Source organism: Oncorhynchus nerka, unplaced genomic scaffold (assembly GCF_034236695.1).
Source record: "Oncorhynchus nerka isolate Pitt River unplaced genomic scaffold, Oner_Uvic_2.0 unplaced_scaffold_2644, whole genome shotgun sequence".
In the NCBI taxonomy this organism is placed as follows: domain Eukaryota; kingdom Metazoa; phylum Chordata; class Actinopteri; order Salmoniformes; family Salmonidae; genus Oncorhynchus; species Oncorhynchus nerka.
The window spans coordinates 10,907-34,144 of record NW_027038654.1 but is presented as its reverse complement, the minus strand read 5'-3'; the positions used below and the strand labels follow the sequence as shown (position 1 = coordinate 34,144).

At 42.7% G+C, this 23,238-nt stretch overlaps 1 long non-coding RNA gene across 1 annotated transcript; it reads right to left on the bottom strand.

The window, feature by feature from the left end:
- Nucleotides 1-9,617: 9,617 nt before the first annotated feature.
- Nucleotides 9,618-22,451, bottom strand: LOC135567058 (uncharacterized). Its single transcript, XR_010462250.1, has 3 exons — nt 22,327-22,451; nt 19,319-19,567; nt 9,618-9,658 (listed from the first exon to the last, which is right to left on the bottom strand). It is a non-coding gene; the product is annotated as an uncharacterized LOC135567058 (long non-coding RNA).
- Between the last annotated feature and the right edge of the window lie 787 nt (nt 22,452-23,238).

The following is a 23,238-nucleotide window of genomic DNA, read 5'->3' as shown; positions in this document are numbered from 1 at the left end:
GGGAACTCAGGAAAAAAATGATGACGTCAGTGATCTTCAGGTTGTAGCTGTAGAATGAGGCCCAAGTTCCCAATTTACAATTCCGAGTTGGAGGAAAGTTCAAAACATATTTTCCCAGTCGAAGCTTGCTTTTCCCTGAGCTCCCAGTTGTCTTGAACTCACTCAAGTCAGATTTTGCAGTACCGAGTTAAAATCAAATCAAATCAAATCTTTGTCACATACACATGGTTAGCAAATGTTAATGCGAGTGTAGCAAAATTGATGATTGAGTTGGAGGCGTGGGTAGCCACGCAGTCGTGGGTGAACAGGGAGTACAGGAGAGGGCTCAGAACGCACCCTTGTGGGGCCCCAGTGTTGAGGATCAGCGGGGTGGAGATGTTGTTGCCTACCCTCACCACCTGGGGGCGGCCCGTCAGGAAGTCCAGTACCCAGTTGCACAGGGCGGGGTCGAGACCCAGGGTCTCGAGCTTGATGACGAGCTTGGACGGCACTATGGTGTTAAATACCGAGCTGTAGTCGATGAACAGCATTCTCACATAGGTATTCCTCTTGTCCAGATGGGTTAGGGCAGTGTGCAGTGTTGTTGAGATTGCATCGTCTGTGAACCTATTTGGGCGGTAAGCAAATTGGAGTGGGTCTAGGGTGGCAGGTAGGGGGGAGGTGATAAATTGATTTGAGCGCGGCACAAATCAAGCTTCATTGACAGCACGGCCAATGTTGAAATGTTACAATTTTAAACTAGGAAAAAAGCCCCTTAATCTTAGACTTGAGACCACAGAGCCACTCCAATGAATATCAGGCTAATGATTGCTTTGCAATGCTTGCAGTTAGCCACTGATTCCTTCCAAACCACTCATTGTTGAATTTGCAATTTGTTATGTAATGTTTATGTCCAATGACCGATGAGTATCGATACCTTTTCTCTATAATTTCTCATTATTTCTCTTCATGTGACAAAGATTAAAAAGGATTTGCCAGTAGACTGTCAACTTGATTCATGATGATGACTGCTAGCTCAGATGTTGAAAGTATGATGTTGACATGATCAGTCCAATCAAAGCGACTGTAGATATCACATGATTTGAAGTTATTCTATCTGTGGACAATGACCTTAAGCCTTCTTGGATGGGCACTTCTAATGTAACTCTATGGCAGCACCCAATGGGCTTGAATTTTCCATTTCTACCCTTAGACTTGGAAGTGACGTATTGTCCCCATGAATGACAGAACACCGAGCCGATCACGGCGCAAAGCTCCCTATTTTCTGCGGGCTTGCCCCACCTCCACAGAAGGCTGAAGACCTGCATTTTGGAGCTGCCTTACTCAAGAAAACAAAAAAAGAGTCCATGTTTGTATGCAGCTTTATTAATAACTCAATTATGTTTTTTTACATTGTTTGCAAACAGATAATTTATTTTGTCGCGATACGAAACCTTCAGCCCCGCCCCTTGGCCGGCAGCGGGGTGCTAGAGGTGGTTAGCGTCCCGTTCCCTGGATTGGACAGGGCACTATAGATACTTCAGGTTATCTCGGTATAACCAGGACCGCTCGCGTAGCCCTGCCTCTCTTTCTATATCGAAGCTTTGTCCGCGTAGAGAGGTCTTTTGCCTTGTCACTCTCAACGGTCTAGCTCTAGCTGGGATGTGTGAACCCCACCTTTATCCTCTAGACTCTTTGCTTCACCACTAATTGGTCCTTGAGTTATTATTAAGCACTAGTCCTACCAGTCTCTATATGATTTCCCTGTGGTTGAGTGTTTCCCCTCTGTGATGTATCTAGTTTAAAGTGTGAAGACCTTTAGTCAACTTAGTCTCACTACTCTGCCCGTCGGCTATGTATCGCTTGGAAAATAAAACTTAGATAGATCGATAAGACAATTAAATGAATCACTACTGGACACACCTTCCTCCTTGTCTTTTAATGGTATCTCATTCTGTCATAGAGCATTGATCCCCGTTTCCAGTGTCCCGGTAGCGGGGAGTGTCAGAGTTGTTATCTCCCGTGCCGTTAACTGTCTTTGAGAGAACCTTTTACTCGAGACAAAATAAGACTACCGTTTATTTTTGAAAACACTCTGTTTTTTGTCTTTTACAATCAAACACACTTCAAAATACACAATTTGTTGCTCGGTCACACACAGCGTTAATCAAAAACATGCAAATGCCTTAATGCTCTATAAAATGCCTGGTACAATGATAACACTTATCTCTATATTAAATGCTTATAATAGTTATTTAATTACCTTTGAGAGATGACGAGGAGACCCACGAGATCAGGAGCAGAGTTTCAATTGGTCAGAGTTCTTTTATAATTTAGTTAGTAGCGACTCCCCTCTACTGGCTGAGAGGTTGACTTGAAGTCGGCGGTTTACTAAATTGAGAGATTCAAGTTTGGACTGGATGAGAGAATCCGCTGGTGATTCCCTGCCCCACTGGAATATCGAAGAGTCTGTGCCACACAACTAGGGTGAGGTACTGAGCTCAACCGAGAGTTGCAGTTTCAAAGACTGGCTCTGGGTATAATTTGCATCAGTATACAAGCACCAAGGCCGCGGGCGACAGGGTCAATTCAGATAACCGTAGGTATTAATAGGAGATCAACTGAAGGACTAGAGTGACTCTCAGTCCCGTTGAACTACCGCAGCGTCCGTGCCATGCAACTAGGGCGAGGTACTGAGCTCAACCGAGAGTTGCAGTTTCAAAGACTGGCTCTGGATGTAATTTGCATCAGTATACAAGCACCAAGGCCACAGGCGAGAGAACAGCTGTTCAATAGTTAAACGGTATATCGGAGAGACCCTTCTCAGATCCAACAAGTTAGAATCTTTAAGTAATTTGAGTCAGGTGGCAATTACCCGAAGTCAAATGGTTGTCTAAATGAATTCAGAATTCAAGAAGTCAGCGCCAAAGTAATGGCAAATGTCTCTTTAAATACCTTTTGATTCTCTGCACCCGATCCGCTGCTCCTCCCATTCCCTCAGAGCAGAGAGGGTGATGACATATCTTACAACAGGAAATACTTTTCTTACAGTGCATGTATGGGCCTCTGGTTATGACAGAGCCTATTACTCTAGCAACAATGAGGAAACACTTTTCTTACAGTGCGCATATGGGCCTCTGTTTATGACAGTGCCCTTACTCTATCAGCAATGAGTCTATCAGCTGTTCCCATTCAGAGGTGTCACTTGAGGCAGAGGGTGATTCTTCCTGACACCAATAGTTGGTTGGCTTGAATCGTCCTCTGGTGGCTTTGCCCAATCCGGTATTTCAGTAGGCGAGGTCATCTCTGTCTCTACCCTTGGTGGGTAAGACAGGGGAAGAGGACCAGGAGGTAGATCCATTTGGCGTTTTACTACAACCTAGTTAAATAATGATTCAGTTAAAAAGTGGGATGCATGCCAGCAAAGCCACTACACTACACAATACTAAACAATACATTAATTGCACAATAACGGTGCCCACAAACTGTTAGAGCCTACATAAAGCTGACCCAAAAGCATAGTCCCAACAACTTACCACTGCTACAACTGGCTATCAGCGGAGCCTTGTCTGGCAACGAAACAGTTAATTCATCCTCATTTACTGCTTTTAAAATGTACTGCTTTTAAAAAAACATGGCTGACTGACTTAAACAAATGTGGTTTCTACGGACAATTGAGATGTACAAACTATGGCATAAGGGGACGAAAAGCAGAAAAGAGAAAATCTGTAATTTCGATTAAGACATTAATGAGCGAGCTCGGACGGAGTCAATATAACTATTTGTGCAGCCTTTTTGAAATGCAAAGTGACAGAATTCAGAACATGGACCGTTCTTACAGTGTTCTCCCTGTACACCAAGTCAGAACCGTAGGATAAATAAAGGGGCATATATGCAGACAATGGCATATTACATCATTTATGCAGCAGCATACAAGACATTGTTTGACTTACCTTGTTGTGCTGTGCTCACTTGAACAAGAAGGTGGCGCGCGGCAGTCCTTCGTGGGAATATTTTGTCATCAAAGTCTGGCATTCTCTGGATTTATGGTGCTTTCAAGACAACTGGAAACTCAGGAAAAAAATGATGACGTCAGTGATCTTCAGGTCGTAGCTGTAAAAAGAGGCCCGACTTCCCAATTTACAATTCCGAGTTGGAGGAAAGTTCAAAACATATTTTCCCAGTCGAAGCTTGCTTTTCCCTGAGTTCCCAGTTGTCTTGAACTCACTCAAGTCAGATTTTGAAGTACCGAGTTAAGTTGATTTGAGCGCAGCACAAATCAAGCTTCATTGACAGCACGGCCAATCTTGAAATGTTACAATTTTAAACTAGGAAAAAAGCCCCTTAATCTTAGACTTGAAACCACAGAGCCACTCCAATGAATAGCAGGCTAATGATTGCTTTTGCAATGCTTGCAGTTAGCCACCGATTCCTTCCAAACCACTCACTGTTGAATTTGCAATTTGTTATGTAATGTTTATGTCCAATGACCGATGAGTACCGATACCTTTTCTCTATAATTTCTCATTATTTCTCTTCATATGACAAAGATTTAAAAGGATTTGCCAGTAGATTGTCGACTTGATTCATGATGATGACTGCTAGCTCAGATGTTGAAAGTACGATGTTGACATGATCAGTCCAATCAAAGCGATTGTAGAAATAACATGATTTTACGTTACTTTATCTGTGGACAATGACCTTGAGCCTTCTTGGATGGGCACTTCTAATGTAACTATGGCAGCACCCAAGGGGCTTGAATTTTCAAGTTCTACCCTGAGACTTGGCAGTGATGCATTGTCCCCATGAATGACAAAACACTGAGCCAATCACAGCGCTAAGCTCAGTATTTTCTGCTGGCTTGCCCCACCTCCACAGAAAGCACTGATCTAGGCTGAAACACCTGCATTTTGGAGATGCCTTACTCAAGAAAACCAAATAGACCATGCTTTATTTATTAACAAGTCAATAACATGTTTTTTTACATTGTTTGCAAACAGATACATTATTTTCTCACTGTTTTATTGCTAAAACTGTGGTGCTCAAAACAGGTGGCTCACCTGCCCTGAATGATGGGTCTCCACTGAACTTATCTAGAACACTGCAGTCCGTCTGGGTGTTTAACCTTCCCAAGATCCCCCATGTCACCCTGCTCCTCCGTACATTCCACTGGCTTCCAGTCGAAGCTCACATCCACTACAAGACAATGGTGTTTACTTGCGGTGCAGCAAGAAGAACTGCCCCATCTCTACCTTCAGGCTATGCTCAAACCCTGGATCCCAACCCGAGCACTCAGTTCTGCCACCTCTGGTCTCATGGCCGTCCCACTGCTACAGGAGGTCAAGCAACCTCTCAGCCCAGTCTAAGCACTTCTCTGTCCTACTGTCATATCTAATATGAAGAACTGAATACAACCATAAGAACCATTCATACTGTCATATCTAATATGAAGAACTGAATACAACCATAAGAACCATTCATACTGTCAGATCTAATATGAAGAACTGAATACAACCATAAGAACCATTCATACTGTCAGATCTAATATGAAGAACTAAATACAACCATAAGAACCATTCATACTGTCAGATCTAATATGAAGAACTGAATACAACAATAAGAACCATTCATACTGTCAGATCTAATATGAAGAACTGAATACAACCATAAGAACCATTCATACTGTCAGATCTAATATGAAGAACTGAATACTAAAGAGAAGAAGAGGTTGACCAGTACATATTCATGTAACTTTATTTTTCATTGGCAGATCAATAAAGTTTGCTTCAAACACATTCATGATCAGTAACTAAAATAACGAATCTAGTTTTAAAGACAATTAATAAACACATGTATTCATTTCATAAACTGTGTATCATTAAATAAAGTTGTAAAACCCCCCAAACTAATGGTGAAAAGTGACCATCTCTATCTGATACATGTTAGGGGCGGAAGGTAGCCTAGTGGTTAGAGCGTTGGGCCAGTAACCAAAAGGTTGCAAGATCGAATCCCCGAGCTGACAAGGTAAAAATCTGTTGTTCTGCCTCTGAACAAGGCAGTTAACCCACTGTTCCTAGGCCATCATTGTAATTAAGAATTACATGTGATCTGCAGTTGTGAGGCCGGTTGGATGTACTGCCAAATTCTCTAAAAGGACGTTAGAGGTGGCAAAATGGTATAGATATAAATATTGAGTTCTCTGGCAACAGCTCTGGTGGACATTCCTGCAGTCATCATGAGAATTGCACATTCCCTAAACTTGAGACATCTGTGATATTGTGTTGCGTGGCCTTTTATTGTCCCCCAGCACAAGGTGCACCTGTGTAATGACCATGCTGTTTTATCAGCATCTTGATATGCCACACCTGTCAGGTGGATGGATTATCTTGACAAAGGCTGAAATGCTCACTAACAGTATATATAAACAAAGTTGTGCACAACATTTGAGAGACATTAGCTTTTTGTGCTGGATCTTTTTATTTCAGCTCATGAAACCAACACTTTACATGTTTAGTTTATATTGGAGGTCCAATGTAATGTAACCTAACATAGATTAGGGCCTCATTTATTTCAATTGACTGATTTCCTTATACAAACTGTAAATCTTTGAAATTGTTACATTTAGATTGTTGTTCAGTATAATATGACTTGTAGGACGTATCGTATGTTAAGAATTACAATTCTTATGTTATTTTACGCATTGTTATTCATACAATATGTTACGAACTTGTAATATGTATGATATGTTACGAATTCCAATTTGTTGTTGCTGACGTGAGATTGGTTAGGGGTGAGGGGTTTAAGATAGAGTTAAATGGGTTTAGGAGAAAGGGTAGCTAACATGCTAAGTAATAGCTAAAAAGTAGTAAGTAGTTGCCAAGTTGGTAATTAGCTAAAATGCTAAAGTCCTCCCGTGATGAGATTCAAACACTCAACCTTTGGCATGACGTTTGAGTTTACACGCCCACCCTTCCACAGAGCAGGAGTAAGGCTTCTCTCCTACGTGTAAACGTTGGTGTGTTTTTAAGCTGCCCAGTTGAAACTCTCCCTACAGACAGAGTCAGACCAGGCTGAGAGGGAAGCAGTACCACCCAGTCAATTGGCAGACTAGTGTTTGTTTTCAAAATGAGAAGAATAACAGAGGGTATTCAACACCAAGTGCAAATCTTTACAGTAGAAGCCAACAAAACAAAACACACTAAAACTGACAAGGTGCACACTGATTGGTAAAGTAAAGAGAGGCTAAAATTCTATAACGCTCCCTTTCCTCTGCACAGTTCTCTCACAGTGAGAACCAATAGGATTACAGTGTTCTACGCATTCTTCATTTGATCCAATTACAACTTCTTTTATGAGATGAGAATTAAGTGATGGAGTGACTTCATTCTTAGCTGGTCAGAGAACCGATGAGGCTTTTCTCCTTAACCTCACTAGGGTAGGGGTCAATATTTTCACCTCCGGATTAAAAGCGTTCCCAAAGTAAACTGCCTGCTACTCAGGACCAGAAGCTAGGAAATGCATACAATTAGTAGAATTGGAAAGACAACACTCCAAAGTTTCTAAAACTTAACAACTATTGTCTGTGAGTATAACAGAACAGAAAAGGCAGGCAAAAACATGAGGAAAATTCATCCAGGAAGTGCCATTATTTTGAAATGGCTGTTTTTCCAATGAAAGCCTATCCACCATTTAAAGGGATAAGACCCAGATTCCGTTCGCTATTGCTTAACACTAGATGTGAACAGTCTTGTAATGTAATGTTTTGTGTGCTGAGCGCCGTCCTCAGATAATCGCATGGTTTGCTTTCGCCTTCAAGCCTTTTTGAAATCTGATATGGCGGCTAGATTAACAAGTTAAGCTCTATTTTGATGTATTACACTTGTGATTTCATGAAATGTAAATATTTATAGTAATTAAATTTGAATTGGTCACTCAATTTCACCGGATGTTGACCAGGTGGGACGCAACCGTCCCAGGTACCCACATGAAGTTAATGTATACGTTGGTGTGTTTTTAAGTTGCTCTGATGAGAGAAACTCTTCCCACAGTCAGAGCAGGAGTAAAGCTTCTCTCCTGTATGTATTAGTTGGTGTGCTTTAAGTTGGTCTTTTGAGAGAATCTCTCCCCACAGTCAGGGCAGTAGTAAGGTTTTTCTCCTGTATGGATACGTTGGTGTGTTTTTAAGGTATCCAGTCGAGAGAAACTAACCCCACAGCCAGAGCAGACGTAAGGCTTCTCTCCTGTGTGTGTTCTCTGATGAACTTTTAGATAAGTTGGTGTTTTGAAGCATTTTCCACAGTCAGAGCAGACGTAAGGCTTCTCTCCTGTGTGTGTTCTCTGATGAAGTTTTAGCTCATATAATGTTCGCAAACATTTTCCACAGTCAGAGCAGGAATAAGGCTTCGCTCCTGTGTGTATACGTTGGTGTGTTTTTAAGTTGCCCAGCTGAGAGAAACTGGCCCCACAGTCAGAGCAGCAGAAAGGCTTCTCTCCTGTGTGTGTTCTCTGATGAACCTTTTGCTCATTTGATGTTTTAAAATGTTTTCCACAGCCAGAGCAGACGTAAGGCTTCTCTCCTGTGTGTGTTCTCTGATGAACTTTTAGATAAGTTGGTGTTTTGAAGCATTTTCCACAGTCAGAGCAGACGTAAGGCTTCTCTCCTGTGTGTGTTCTCTGATGAAGTTTTAGCTCATATAATGTTCGCAAACATTTTCCACAGTCAGAGCAGGAATAAGGCTTCGCTCCTGTGTGTATACGTTGGTGTGTTTTTAAGTTGCCCAGCTGAGAGAAACTGGCCCCACAGTCAGAGCAGCAGAAAGGCTTCTCTCCTGTGTGTGTTCTCTGATGAACCTTTTGCTCATTTGATGTTTTAAAATGTTTTCCACAGCCAGAGCAGACGTAAGGCTTCTCTCCTGTGTGTGTTCTCTGATGAACTTTTAGATAAGTTGGTGTTTTGAAGCATTTTCCACAGTCAGAGCAGACGTAAGGCTTCTCTCCTGTGTGTGTTCTCTGATGAAGTTTTAGCTCATATAATGTTCGAAAACATTTTCCACAGTCAGAGCAGGAATAAGGCTTCGCTCCTGTGTGTATACGTTGGTGTGTTTTTAAGGTGCCCAGCTGAGAGAAACTCGCCCCACAGTCAGAGCAGAAGAAAGGCTTCTCTCCTGTGTGTGTTCTCTGATGAACTTTTAGATAAGTTGGTGTTTTGAAGCATTTTCCACAGTCAGAGCAGACGTAAGGCTTCTCTCCTGTGTGTGTTCTCTGATGAAGTTTTAGCTCATATAATGTTCGCAAACATTTTCCACAGTCAGAGCAGGAATAAGGCTTCGCTCCTGTGTGTATACGTTGGTGTGTTTTTAAGGTGCCCAGCTGAGAGAAACTCGCCCCACAGTCAGAGCAGAAGAAAGGCTTCTCTCCTGTGTGTGATCTCTGATGAACTTTTAGTTGAGTTGATGTTTTGAAGCATTTTCCACAGTCAGAGCAGGAGTGAGGCTTCTTTCCTGTGTGTATTTTTAGGTGTATTTTTAGCTTTGATATAAATGGGAAAATCTCTTCACAATGTGGGCAGTGATGAGAACTCTTAGCTCTCTGATCTTCCTAGGACCTAGGATCAAGAGAGACGCTCAAGTGTTTTAGTACTGTTGCTCACTGGATGTGGAGAATGTCTCAACATGGTATCCTGTGTGAACATCAGAAAAAACAGTCAGGTGGTGTGATATACATGTTAATCAAATGTATTTTATGAAGCACTTTTTACATCAGTAATTGTCACAAAGTGCTTAACCTGTCTGGTTCAAATCCCATAATTAAAATTATTTTACACCATTTTAAACCATCCCGCAAAGGCGGAGGTGTTGCTAACATTTACGATAGCAAATTTCAATTTACAAAAAAAAAATACGTTTTCGTCTTTTGAGCTTCTAGTCATGAAATCTATGCAGCCTACTCAATCACTTTTTATAGCTACTGTTTACAGGCCTCCTGGGCCATATACAGCGTTTCTCACTGAGTTCCCTGAATTCCTATCGGACCTTGTAGTCATAGCAGATAATATTCTAATCTTTGGTGACTTTAATATTCACATGGAAAAGTCCACAGACCCACTCCAAAAGGCTTTCGGAGCCATCATCGACTCAGTGGGTTTTGTCCAACATGTCTCTGGACCCACTCACTGTCACAGTAATACGCTGGACCTAGTTTTGTCCCATGGAATAAATGTTCTGGATCTTAATTTTTTCCTCATAATCCTGGACTATCGGACCACCATTTTATTACGTTTGCAATTGCAACAAATAATCTGCTCAGACCCCAACCAAGGACCATCAAAAGTCGTGCTATAAATTCACAGACAACACAAAGATTCCTTGATGCCCTTCCAGACTCCCTCTGCCTACCCAAGGACGCCAGAAGACAAAAATCAGTTAACCACCTAACTGAGGATCTCAATTTAATCTTGCGCAATAACCTAGATGCAGTTGCACCCCTAAAAACTAAAAACATTTCTCATAAGAAAATAGCTCCCTGGTACATAGAAAATACCCGAGCTCTGAAGCAAGCTTCCAGAAAATTGGAACGGAAATGGCGCCACACCAAACTGGAAGTCTTCCGACTAGCTTGGAAAGACGGTACCGTGCAGTACTGAAGAGCCCTTACTGCTGCTCGATCATCCTATTTTTCTAACTTAATTGAGGAAAATAAGAACAATCCGAAATTCCTTTTTGATACTGTCGCAAAGCTAACTAAAAAGCAGCATTCCCCAAGAGAGGATGACTTTCACTTTAGCAGTGATAAATTCATTAACTTCTTTGAGGAAAAGATTATGATTATTAGAAAGCAAATTACAGACTCCTCTTTAAACCTGCGTATTCCTCCAAACCTCAGTTGTCCTGAGTCTGCACAACTCTGCCAGGACCTAGGATCAAGAGAGACGCTCAAGTGTTTTAGTACTATATCTCTTAACACAATGATGAAAATAATCATGGCCTCTAAACCTTCAAGCTGCATACTGGACCCTATTCCAACTAAACTACTGAAAGAGCTGCTTCCTGTGCTTGGCCCTCCTATGTTGAACATAATAAATGGCTCTCTATCCACTGGATGTGTACTAAACTCACTAAAAGTGGCAGTAATAAAGCCTCTCTTGAAAAAGCCAAACCTTGACCCAGAAAATATAAAAAACTATCGGCCTATATCAAATCTTCCATTCCTCTCAAAAATTTTAGAGAAGGCTGTTGCGCAGCAACTCACTGCCTTCCTGAAGACAAACAATGTATACGAAATGCTTCAGTCTGGTTTTAGACCCCATCATAGCACTGAGACGGCACTTGTGAAGGTGGTAAATTACATTTTAATGGCATCGGACCGAGGCTCTGCATCTGTCCTCCTAGACCTTAGTGCTGCTTTTGATACCATCGATCACCACATTCTTTTGGAGAGATTGGAAGCCCAAATTGGTCTACACGGACATGTTCTGGCCTGGTTTAGATCTGATCTGTCGGAAAGATATCAGTTTGTCTCTGTGAATGGTTTGTCCTCTGACAAATCAACTGTAAATTTCGGTGTTCCTCAAGGTTCCGTTTTAGGACCACTATTGTTTTCACTATACATTTTACCTCTTGGGGATGTTATTCGAAAACATAATGTTAACTTTCACTGCTATGCGGATGACACACAGCTGTACATTTCAATGAAACATGGTGAAGCCCCAAAATTGCCCTCGCTAGAAGCATGTGTTTCAGACATAAGGAAGTGGATGGCTGCAAACTTTCTACTATTAAACTCGGACAAAACAGAGATGCTTGTTCTAGGTCCCAAGAAACAAAGAGATCTTCTGTTGAATCTGACAATTAATCTTAATGGTTGTACAGTCGTCTCAAATAAAACTGTGAAGGACCTTGGCGTTACTCTGGACCCTGATCTCTCTTTTGAAGAACATTTCAAGACCATTTCGAGGACAGCTTTTTTCCATCTACGTAATATTGCAAAAATCAGAAACTTTCTGTCCAAAAATGATGCAGAAACATTAATCCATGCTTTTGTCACTTCTAGGTTAGACTACTGCAATGCTCTACTTTCCGGCTACCCGGATAAAGCACAAAATAAACTTCAGTTAGTGCTAAATACGGCTGCTAGAATCGTGACTAGAACCCAAAAAAATTATCATATTACTCCAGTGCTAGCCTCTCTACACTGGCTTCCTGTCAAAGCAAGGGCTGATTTCAAGGTTTTACTGCTAACCTACAAAGCATTACATGGGCTTGCTCCTACCTATCTCTCTGATTTAGTCCTGCCGTACATACCTACACGTACGCTACGGTCACAAGACACTGGCCTCCTAATTGTCCCTAGAATTTCTAAGCAAACAGCTGGAGGAAGGGCTTTCTCCTATAGAGCTCCATTTTTATGGAACGGTCTGCCTACCCATGTCAGAGACGCAAACTCGGTCTCAACTTTTAAGTCTTTACTGAAGACTCATCTCTTCAGTGGGTCATATGATTGAGTGTAGTCTGGCCCAGGAGTGGGAAGGTGAACGGAAAGGCTCTGGAGCAATGAACCGCCCTTGCTGTCTCTGCCTGGCCGGTTCCCCTCTTTCCACTGGGATTCTCTGCCTCTAACCCTATTACAGGGGCTGAGTCACTGGCTTACTGGGGCTCTCTCATGCCGTCCCTGCAGGGGGTGCGCCACCTCACTGTTGCCGCCTGTTACCGACCCCCCTCAGCTCCCAGCTGTGCCCTGGACACCATTTGTGAATTGATTGCCCCCCATCTAGCTTCTGAGTTTGTTCTGTTAGGTGACCTAAACTGGGATATTCTTAACACCCCGGCAGTCCTACAATCTAAGCTAGATGCCCTCAATCTCACACAAATCATCAAGGAACCCACCAGGTACAACCCTAACTCTGTAAGCAAGGGCACCCTCATAGACGTCATCCTGACCAACTGGCCCTCCAAATACACCTCCGCTGTCTTTACATTTACATTTAAGTCATTTAGCAGACGCTCTTATCCAGAGCGACTTACAAATTGGTGCGTTCACCTTAAGACATCCAGTGGAACAGCCACTTTACAATAGTGCATCTAAATCTTTTAAGGGGGTGAGAAGGATTACTTTATCCTATCCTAGGTATTCCTGAAAGAGGTGGGGTTTCAGGTGTCTCCGGAAGGTGGTGATTGACTCCGCTGTCCTGGCGTCGTGAGGGAGTTTGTTCCACCATTGGGGGGCCAGAGCAGCGAACAGTTTTGACTGGGCTGCGCGGGAACTGTACTTCCTCAGTGGTAGGGAGGCGAGCAGGCCAGAGGTGGATGAACGCAGTGCCCTTGTTTGGGTGTAGGGCCTGATCAGAGCCTGGAGGTACTGAGGTGCCGTTCCCCTCACAGCTCCGTAGGCAAGCACCATGGTCTTGTAGCGGATGCGAGCTTCAACTGGAAGCCAGTGGAGAGAGCGGAGGAGCGGGGTGACGTGAGAGAACTTGGGAAGGTTGAACACCAGACGGGCTTCAACCAGGAACTCAGCGACCACTGCCTCATTGCCTGTATCCGCTACGGTGCCGCAGTCAAACGACCACCCCTCATCACTGTCAAACGCTCCCTAAAACACTTCTGTGAGCAGGCCTTTCTAATCGACCTGGCCCGGGTATCCTGGAAGGACATTGACCTCATCCCGTCAGTTGAGGATGCCTGGTCATTCTTTAAGAGTAACTTCCTCACCATATTAGATAAGCATGCTCCGTTCAAAAAATGCAGAACTAAGAACAGATACAGCCCTTGGTTCACTCCAGACCTGACTGCCCTCGACCAGCACAAAAACATCCTGTGGCGGACTGCAATAGCATCGAACAGTCCCCGCGATATGCAACTGTTCAGGGAAGTCAGGAACCAATACACGCAGTCAGTCAGGAAAGCTAAGGCCAGCTTCTTCAGGCAGAAGTTTGCATCATGTAGCTCCAACTCCAAAAAGTTCTGGGACACTGTGAAGTCCATGGAGAACAAGAGCACCTCCTCCCAGCTGCCCACTGCACTGAGGCCATGCCTTCCGCCTGGCTACTCCTACCTCGGCCAACAGCTCCGGCCCCCCCGCAGCTCCTCGCCCAAGCCTCTCCAGGTTCTCCTTTACCCAAATCCAGATAGCAGATGTTCTGAAAGAGCTGCAAAACCTGGACCCGTATAAATCAGCTGGGCTTGACAATCTGGACCCTCTATTTCTGAAACTATCCGCCGCCATTGTCGCAACCCCTATTACCAGCCTGTTCAACCTCTCTCTCATATCGTCTGAGATCCCCAAGGATTGGAAAGCTGCCGCAGTCATCCCCCTCTTCAAAGGGGGAGACACCCTGGACCCAAACTGTTACAGACCTATATCCATTCTGCCCTGCCTATCTAAGGTCTTCGAAAGCCAAGTCAACAAACAGGTCATTGACCATCTCGAATCCCACCGTACCTTCTCCGCTGTGCAATCTGGTTTCCGAGCCGGTCACGGGTGCACCTCAGCCACACTCAAGGTACTAAACGACATCATAACCGCCATCGATAAAAGACAGTACTGTGCAGCCGTCTTCATCGACCTTGCCAAGGCTTTCGACTCTGTCAATCACCATATTCTTATCGGCAGACTCAGTAGCCTCGGCTTTTCGGATGACTGCCTTGCCTGGTTCACCAATTACTTTGCAGACAGAATTCAGTGTGTCAAATCGGAGGGCATGTTGTCCGGTCCTCTGGCAGTCTCTATGGGGGTGCCACAGGGTTCAATTCTCGGGCCGACTCTTTTCTCTGTGTATATCAATGATGTTGCTCTTGCTGCGGGCGATTCCCTGATCCATCTCTACGCAGACGACACCATTCTATACACTTTTGGCCCGTCACTGGACACTGTGCTATCTAACCTCCAATCGAGCTTCAATGCCATACAACACTCCTTCCGTGGCCTCCAACTGCTCTTAAACGCTAGTAAAACCAAATGCATGCTTTTCAACCGATCGCTGCCTGCACCCGCTTGCCCGACTAGCATCACCACACTGGATGGTTCCGACCTTGAATATGTGGACACCTATAAGTACCTAGGTGTCTGGCTAGACTGCAAACTCTCCTTCCAGACCCATATCAAACATCTCCAATTGAAAATCAAATCAAGAGTCGGCTTTCTATTCCGCAACAAAGCCTCCTTCACTCACGCTGCCAAGCTTACCCTAGTAAAACTGACTATCCTACCGATCCTCGACTTCGGCGATGTCATCTACAAAATGGCTTCCAACACTCTTCTCAGCAAACTGGATGCAGTTTATCACAGTGCCATCCGTTTTGTCACTAAAGCACCTTATACTACCCACCACTGCGACTTGTATGCTCTAGTCGGCTGGCCCTCGCCACATATTCGTCGCCAGACCCACTGGCTCCAGGTCATCTACAAGGCCATGCTAGGCAAAGCTCCGCCTTATCTCAGCTCACTGGTCACGATGGCAACACCCATCCGTAGCACGCGCTCCAGCAGGTGTATCTCATTGAGCATCCCCAAAGCCAACACCTCATTCGGCCGCCTTTCGTTCCAGTACTCTGCTGCCTGTGACTGGAACAAATTGCAAAAATCGCTGAAGTTGGAGACTTATCTCCCTCACCAACTTCAAACATCAGCTATCTGAGCAGCTAACCGATCGCTGCAGCTGTACATAATCTATTGGTAAATAGCCCACCCATTTTCACCTACCTCATCCCCACAGTTTTTATTTATTTACTTTTCTGCTCTTTTGCACACAAATATCTCTACCTGTACATGATCATCTGATCATTTATCACTCCAGTGTTAATCTGCAATATTGTAATTATTCGCCTACCTCCTCATGCCTTTTGCACACATTGTATATAGACCCCCCTTTTTTTTCTCTACTGTGTTATTGACTTGTTAATTGTTTACTTCATGTGTAACTCTGTGTTGTCTGTTCACTCTGCTATGCTTTATCTTGGCCAGGTCGCAGTTGCAAATGAGAACCTGTTCTCAACTAGCCTACCTGGTTAAATAAAGGTGAAATAAAAAATAAAAAAACATGGAATAGCCTTCATTTCTCAGAACAAGAATAGACTGACGACTTTCAGAAGAAATGTCTTTGTTTCTGGCCATTTTGAGCCTGTAATCGAACCGACAAATGACCCAGATACTCAACTAGTCTAAAAAAGGACCGTTTTATAACATAATTGCAAAAGGTTTTGTAATGATCAATTAGCCCTTTAAAATGATAAACATGTATTAGCTAACACAACATGCCATTGGATCACAGGAGTGATGGTTGCTGATAATGGGCCTCTGTACACCTATGTAGATATTCCATTTTAAAAAATCATCCATTTCCAGCTTCAAGTCATTTACAACATTAACAACGTCTGCACTGTATTAATGGTCAATTTGATGTTATTTTAATGGACAAAAAAAACATACTTTTCTTTCAAAAACAAGGACATTTCTAAGTGACCCTAAACTTTTCAACGGTAGTGTATGTATTCATTTCAGTAGGCTGTATGGGAAAGGGAATCAAACTATTCTAAAACTGGGTAGGAGTCAAAAACTAATAAGAGGCAAAAGTGGTGAAAATGATGAGCTATACCATCCTCCACTCAACATCACAAGGGTGATAGTAGAATTTGTGTTTAAAGTAATGACTAAGATATTTCACCCTGAAACTGTATCACTGTGTGTGAAATCCATTAGACACATAAGACTATAAATTGATAATATGTGCAGCGTTGGCAGGATAGAATTAGAACATTGTGTTCTTTACAGGACATTCTGTCCCCACCCAGAGTGGAGAAACTGTTAGGCTTGCAGAAAATCATGAAACATGTTGCAGAATATGATAAACAATGTAAGTGTACAGTGGAACAATACAGCCATCCTAAAGCAGGGTGGGGTTCTCGACTGATGTGTGTATAAAAGATGGGCTCTGAACTTGAGAGGGCAGAGCTCTCTGAATAAAGAACTGATCATTTGTATGCTGGGACTCTGTTTATTAAAACTTAGAGCCTTACAACCTCTAGGATACAGATGGAGTTATAAAATAGTTCAGGTAGAACATTGGGGTAGAAATTCTCGTGACAAAGGGTGAGTAACGACACAGACTCATTTCATAGAACTTCGAAACACTGGCAGTTTGTCTACTCCACTTCTTTAGTCTACACTCTGATCACTCCAGATAGCCCAGTGAATAAAACAAATGCTGGCAATACTGTTGTCATCCATACAAGTCTTAGCAGCATGAAATAACGTCTACAATGCATTCAAAAGGTATTCAGACCCCTTGGCTTTTTGTTTTTGTTACATTACAGTCTTATTCTAATTCTCATCAGTCGACACACAATACCCATAATGACAAGGGCAAAAACAGGTTTTTAGAAATAACATGAAATATTACATTTATGTAAGTATTCAGACCCTTTACACAATAGTTAGTTGAAGCACCTTTGGCATCGATTACAGCCTGTTGGGTATGAAGCTACAAGCTTGGCACAATTGTATTTGGGGAGTTTCTCCCATTCTTCTCTGCAGATCCTCTCAAGCTCATGGTCAGAGTCCTTTAGGGGCCTTTTGGCAAACTCCAAGTGGACTATCATGTGCCTTTTACTGAGGAGTGGCTTCCGTTTGGGCACTCTACCATAAAGGCCTGATTAGTGGAGTGCTGCAGAGATGGTTGTCCTTCTGGAAGATCCAAAGAGGAACTCTGTAGCTCTGTCAGAGTGGCCATCGGGTTCTTGGCCACCTCCCTGACCCTTCTCCCCTGATTGCTCAGTTTGGCCGGGTGGCCAGCTCTAGGAAGAGTCTTGGTGGTTCCAAACTTCTTCCATTGAAGAATAATGGAGGCCTCTGTGTTCTTGGGACCTTTAATGCTGCAGAAATGTTTTGGTACTGGTCTCCAGATCTGTGCCGACACAATCCTGTCACGGAGCTCGACGGACAAATCCTTCCACCTCATGACTTGGTTTTAACTCTGACATGCACTGTCAACTGTGGGACCTGACATAGACAGGTGAGTTCCTGTGCAAATCCTGTCCTATCAATTGAATTTACCACAGGTGGACTCCAATCAAGTTGTAGAAACATCTCAAGGATCATCTCATAGCAAAGGGTCTGAAAACTTATGTAAATAAGCAAAAAAAAATTTTTTTTTACATTTACAAGAATTTTTAAAAACCTGTTTTGGCTTTGTCATTATGGGGTATTGTGATGTCATTATGGGATATTGTGTGTAGATTGACGAAGAAAAACATGTCATCAATTTTAGAAGAAGGCTGTAACGTACCAAAATGGGAGAAATGGGAAAGGGTCTGACAGTGCCCTCGGAAAGTATTCAGACCACTTGACTTTTCCACATTGTTATGTTACAGCCTAATTCTATAATTAAATAAAAATATATCCTCAGCAATCTACACACAATACCCCATAATGGCAAAGTGAAAACAGGTTTAGACATTTTTGCAAATGTATAAAAACAAAAAAAACAGAAAAACAAGAGACTCAAAATTGAGTTCAGATGCTTCCTGTTTCCAATGATCATCCTTGAGATGTTTCTATAACTTGATTTATACAAAATATTAAATATCCACTACTGTTCAAATGTCTGGGGTCACGTAGAAATGTCCTTGTTTTGAAAGAAAAGCACATTGTTTGTCCATTAAAATAACATCAAACTGATCAGAAATACAGTGAAGACATTGTTATTGTTGTAAATGACTATTGTAGCTGGAAACGGCAGATATTTTATGGAATATCTACATAGGCGAACAGAGGCCCATTATCAGCAACCATCACTCCTGTGATCCAATAGCATGTTGTGTTAGCTAATCCAAGTTGATCATTTTAAAAGGCTAATTCATCATTAGAAAACCCTTTTGAGGGCCTCCAGGGTGGCGCAGTGGTTAAGGGCGCTGTACTGCAGCGCCAGCTGTGCCACCAGAGACTCTGGGTTCGCGCCCAGGCTCTGTCGTGACCGGCCGCGACCGGGAGGTCTGTGGGGCGACGCACAATTGGCCTAGCGTCGTCCGGTTTAGGGAGGGTTTGGCCGGTAGGGATATCCTCATCGCGCACCAGCGACTCCTGTGGCGGGCCGGGCGCAGTGCACGCCAGGTTGCCAGGTGCACAGTGTTTCCTGTATGCCTAACTTGGTGATTGAGGATATTAAACATGTTCAACGTTCTTAAGACAATGTGTGACAAGTTTTTAAATGTTTTGCTTCGCTGTGAAGTCTTGAGTTGTTCAGGGATGTGTGATGTCAGAATTACAGAATTCAACCTAGCAATAGACTGCTCATAACTTATGGAGGTCTAATATATGAAGATAACTTATAGATAGAACCAGCTCTTACCATGACTAACAGTTGTCCTAATCTTCTCCTCCTCTTCTTCATCTTTAATGTTGACATTCAGCTCCAGTGTTTGACTGCAGTCTTCCAGCTTCACTGATGCCATCTCTGGATCCTACGGTGCAAACTGGGCTCCACTGTCACAATCAGGACCCAGTGACTGTAGGTTTCAACTCAGTGTGGAAGGAGAGTGGCAGGCTGAGTTTGTCCTCACTGTTGATGTTACTGGCCTCAGACTTAATATGAGTCGGTCTGTAGTAATAAAGACAAACGGACACAAAAGTTATTTTCTTGACAGTTCTGGCACTTTATTCTGTAAAAATATTTTCTTGTTTTTCTTGTTCAATTATCTCATTTCAGTAGATCAGGTAGATAATCCCTGACAAAACATTCATTCACGTTAGACACAAAGTACACATTTTAAATTGCACAACATAAGTGCACTTAATCTATCGTAGATTTCCTAAATTCACATAAATTCATAAATGACTCAAAAACCATTTAGTACAAGATCACAGTATGTTTCAGGCAACACTATGTACTATTTTATGAATAACCTTGTCTTCACTGTATTATTTCACTCACAAAAACAAATTGTATTTCCCATTCACACCATATTAAGAATTATATGGGGTCGTACAGTGGCAAGTCAAATTCAAGGACTTTTTCAGGCACTAATATTTATTTACTTGAAGCTCCTTGTGAAAACCCTGAATTATAGATAAATATAGAAACAACTGAATGTGTCTGAATATTAGTACACATGTAAAGAACTGATAATCATTACATTCAGCTTCAAAACTGTAGAGCAACTGAAATGTTCTCTCTCTGATGAGGCACTATCCAAGTTGTTGATAGCTTTCATTGGTGAGGTTATGAAGTACATATTATTCACTATTAAAGTATCCTTTGTCACAGTGCATTTATGGACGCAAGATTTCTGAACAGGCCTCGAAACCATGTCAGGAATAGTAGAAAGACCAGTTCTGACAGTAGGTCCTCCTACTACTGGACCAGCCATGGAAGCTCCATCAGTCTGACAGTAGGTCCTCTTACTACGGGACCAACAATGGAAGCTCCATCAGTCTGACAGTAGGTCCTCTTACTACGGGACCAGCCATGGAAGCTCCATCAGTCTGACAGTAGTTCCACCAGTCTGTCTTACAGCCTCTGCATATGATACATCATGACGGATTCTATATCTGAGCATCTCTCTGCACCCGGCATCCACCAAATGCTGCTCTGTGTGTCCTACGCACAATTGCAACACTTAACCATCACATTGCTCCAACATTCACTGTAATCATGTTCCCCACCACACTTGGCACATCTTTTCACTCAACAGTTACATGTCCCATTCTTTGGCATTTAAAAACACTGATGATTCACGGTTGCTGCTCCAGTTTCAACTGTTCTGCTATGGAACCCTGACCTGTTCACCGGACATGCTACCTGTCCCAGACCTGCTGTTTTCAACTCTCTAGAGACAGCAGGAGCGGTAGAGATACTCACAATGATCGGTGATGAAAAGTCAACTGACATTTACTCCTGAGGGGCTGACCTGTTGCACCCTCGACAACCACTGTGATTATTATTATTATTTGACAATGCTGGTCATCTATGAACATTTGAACATCTTGGCATGGTTATGTTATAATCTCCACCCAGCACAGGCAGAAGAGGACTGGCCACCCCTCATAGCCTGGTTCCTCTCAAGGTTTCTTCCTTGGTTCTGGCCTTTCTAGGGAGTTTTTCCTAGCCACTGTGCTTCTACACCTGCATTGCTTGCTGTTTGGGGTTTTAGGCTGCGTTTCTGGACAGCACTTTGTGACATCAGCTGATGTAAGAAGGGCTTTATAAATACATTTGATTGGTTGATTGATGAGGCTGGGTCAAAATCACTGACATTGAAGCTAAGGAATCCTATTCTGTACTTTTCCAGACAAAACCTTCTAACACCTCAACAGCACAGATAAGCTTTCACTTCTTTAACCCTCTTTCCTACTGATCAACCTTTGGGCTTCACCACTCTGTCTTCCTTCACATGTTCTTTAACAATATCATCCATGGACACAGATATTGGGACCTCAGAGATTATTACTCCCTTCAATGTAGCATCAGCTCCAGGGTCATGGCTTCTGAGCTTTGTCCCATTATGATTTTCCAATTGAAGAATCTTCCCTTGCTGAACCTGACTAGTACAAGATATTAACAATCTACCACTTTCAATTTTTTACTAAACCTTTATTTAACCAGGTAGGCTAGTTCAGAACACGTTCTCATTTACATGGCTGCATCCCAGTTTAACTTCACCTCTTTTTATGGCCTTGGTTAATCAGGGTGTAAATGAGGCCCTGTGGTCTCCTCAAACACCATCCCAACTTTCCACTCTAACACATTATTACTCGCAGACACTTGGTCCTCCATGCAATGAGTTTGACACGTGCTCCGATTCATCCGCATTAATCGACGCCATTCCATGAAGTTGGCCTCTCTCACCAAATGGTGAAGGATAACTTCAGTTAGCTTCCCTCTATTTTGACACTATCACACAGCCTCATGTCTCCATTTCACCACGAATAAACTCATAGAAAGACGAACGAAATCGTTCCCGCCATTTGACTTGCCTCGTCCGAACAATCCTGATCTCGCGAGCTTTCATTAACGAAACAGTGTATGTAAACTCGCGAGAACAGGATGGTTCGGATGAGGCTATTTTCCAGCTCATAAACATTTTACACAAAACCAATAACATGTAAAAACGAACTCAAAGTGGAATCTTTATGAAATAACTCTGACGAAATTATGTACATACACTCAGATAAACCCAAAGTATAGTTATGTGACTTGTAAAAAAATGTTTTAACACGTTCTTCACTCACTCGGTTTGACCCCAAAATAACACATACAATTAAAACCTTTACCAAACGTGATAATACATTGACGGATTTGTTACCTAGCGTGTTATATATTCTCTCGACATTAGAAGGTTTAAACATGCTATTACATACCTACAATGATACATTTGAAGCAGACACAACCACTATCGACACAACAGCACAGTTCTGTCGTTTCGACCCGGAACTTCCTGTTCCCCACTACTATAGCGCAGCAGCGTCATCTTCTTCTCTGGTATACTGACATTTACACAAATATAACGTGTCTGCCGCCACCTACTGTACGGTTAGTAAACTGTAGAAAAATATACACGTCCAATGTTGAAAAGAGGAGGGGGAACGACGACATCAAAACAAAATACAAATATAGATAAATAAACTTCCCAATCCTTCAGTCACAGTCCTATTCAAATCACATCCCTACACAGTCTCATGGGCCTCGTAGGGAGGAACATCTTCAGTCAGTATTCCCTGCAATTGGTGGTGTAAAGTACTTAAGTACAAATATTTAAGTGCCCCATCAGTAGTTTTTGGGGGTATCTGTACTTTACTTTTGATATTTTTGACAACTTCTACTTTTACTCCAATACATTCCTAAATAAAATAATGTACTTTCAACTCCATACATTTTCCCTGACACCCAAAAGTACTCGTTAGATTTTGAATGATTAGCAGGACAGGAAATCATTTAAATTCGCGCATCCCTACTGCATCTGATTTGGCGGACTCACCAAACACAAATACTTTGTTAGTAAATTATGGATGTGATCTTAAAAATTCAATCTGGAGTGCCAGAGTGCGCTACATTGAAGGGAGTAATAATCTCTGAGGTCCCAATATCTGTGTCCATGGATGATATTGTTAACAACGCAGCCACTGCCAGCAACAACGCAGCCACTGCCAGCAACAACGCAGCCACTGCCAGCTAGCCTACAAAGTCAACAACGCAGCCACTGCCAGCTAGCCTACTTCAGCAGTACTGTATCATTTTTAATAATTTTAGTCAATAAGATTCTTGCTACGTAA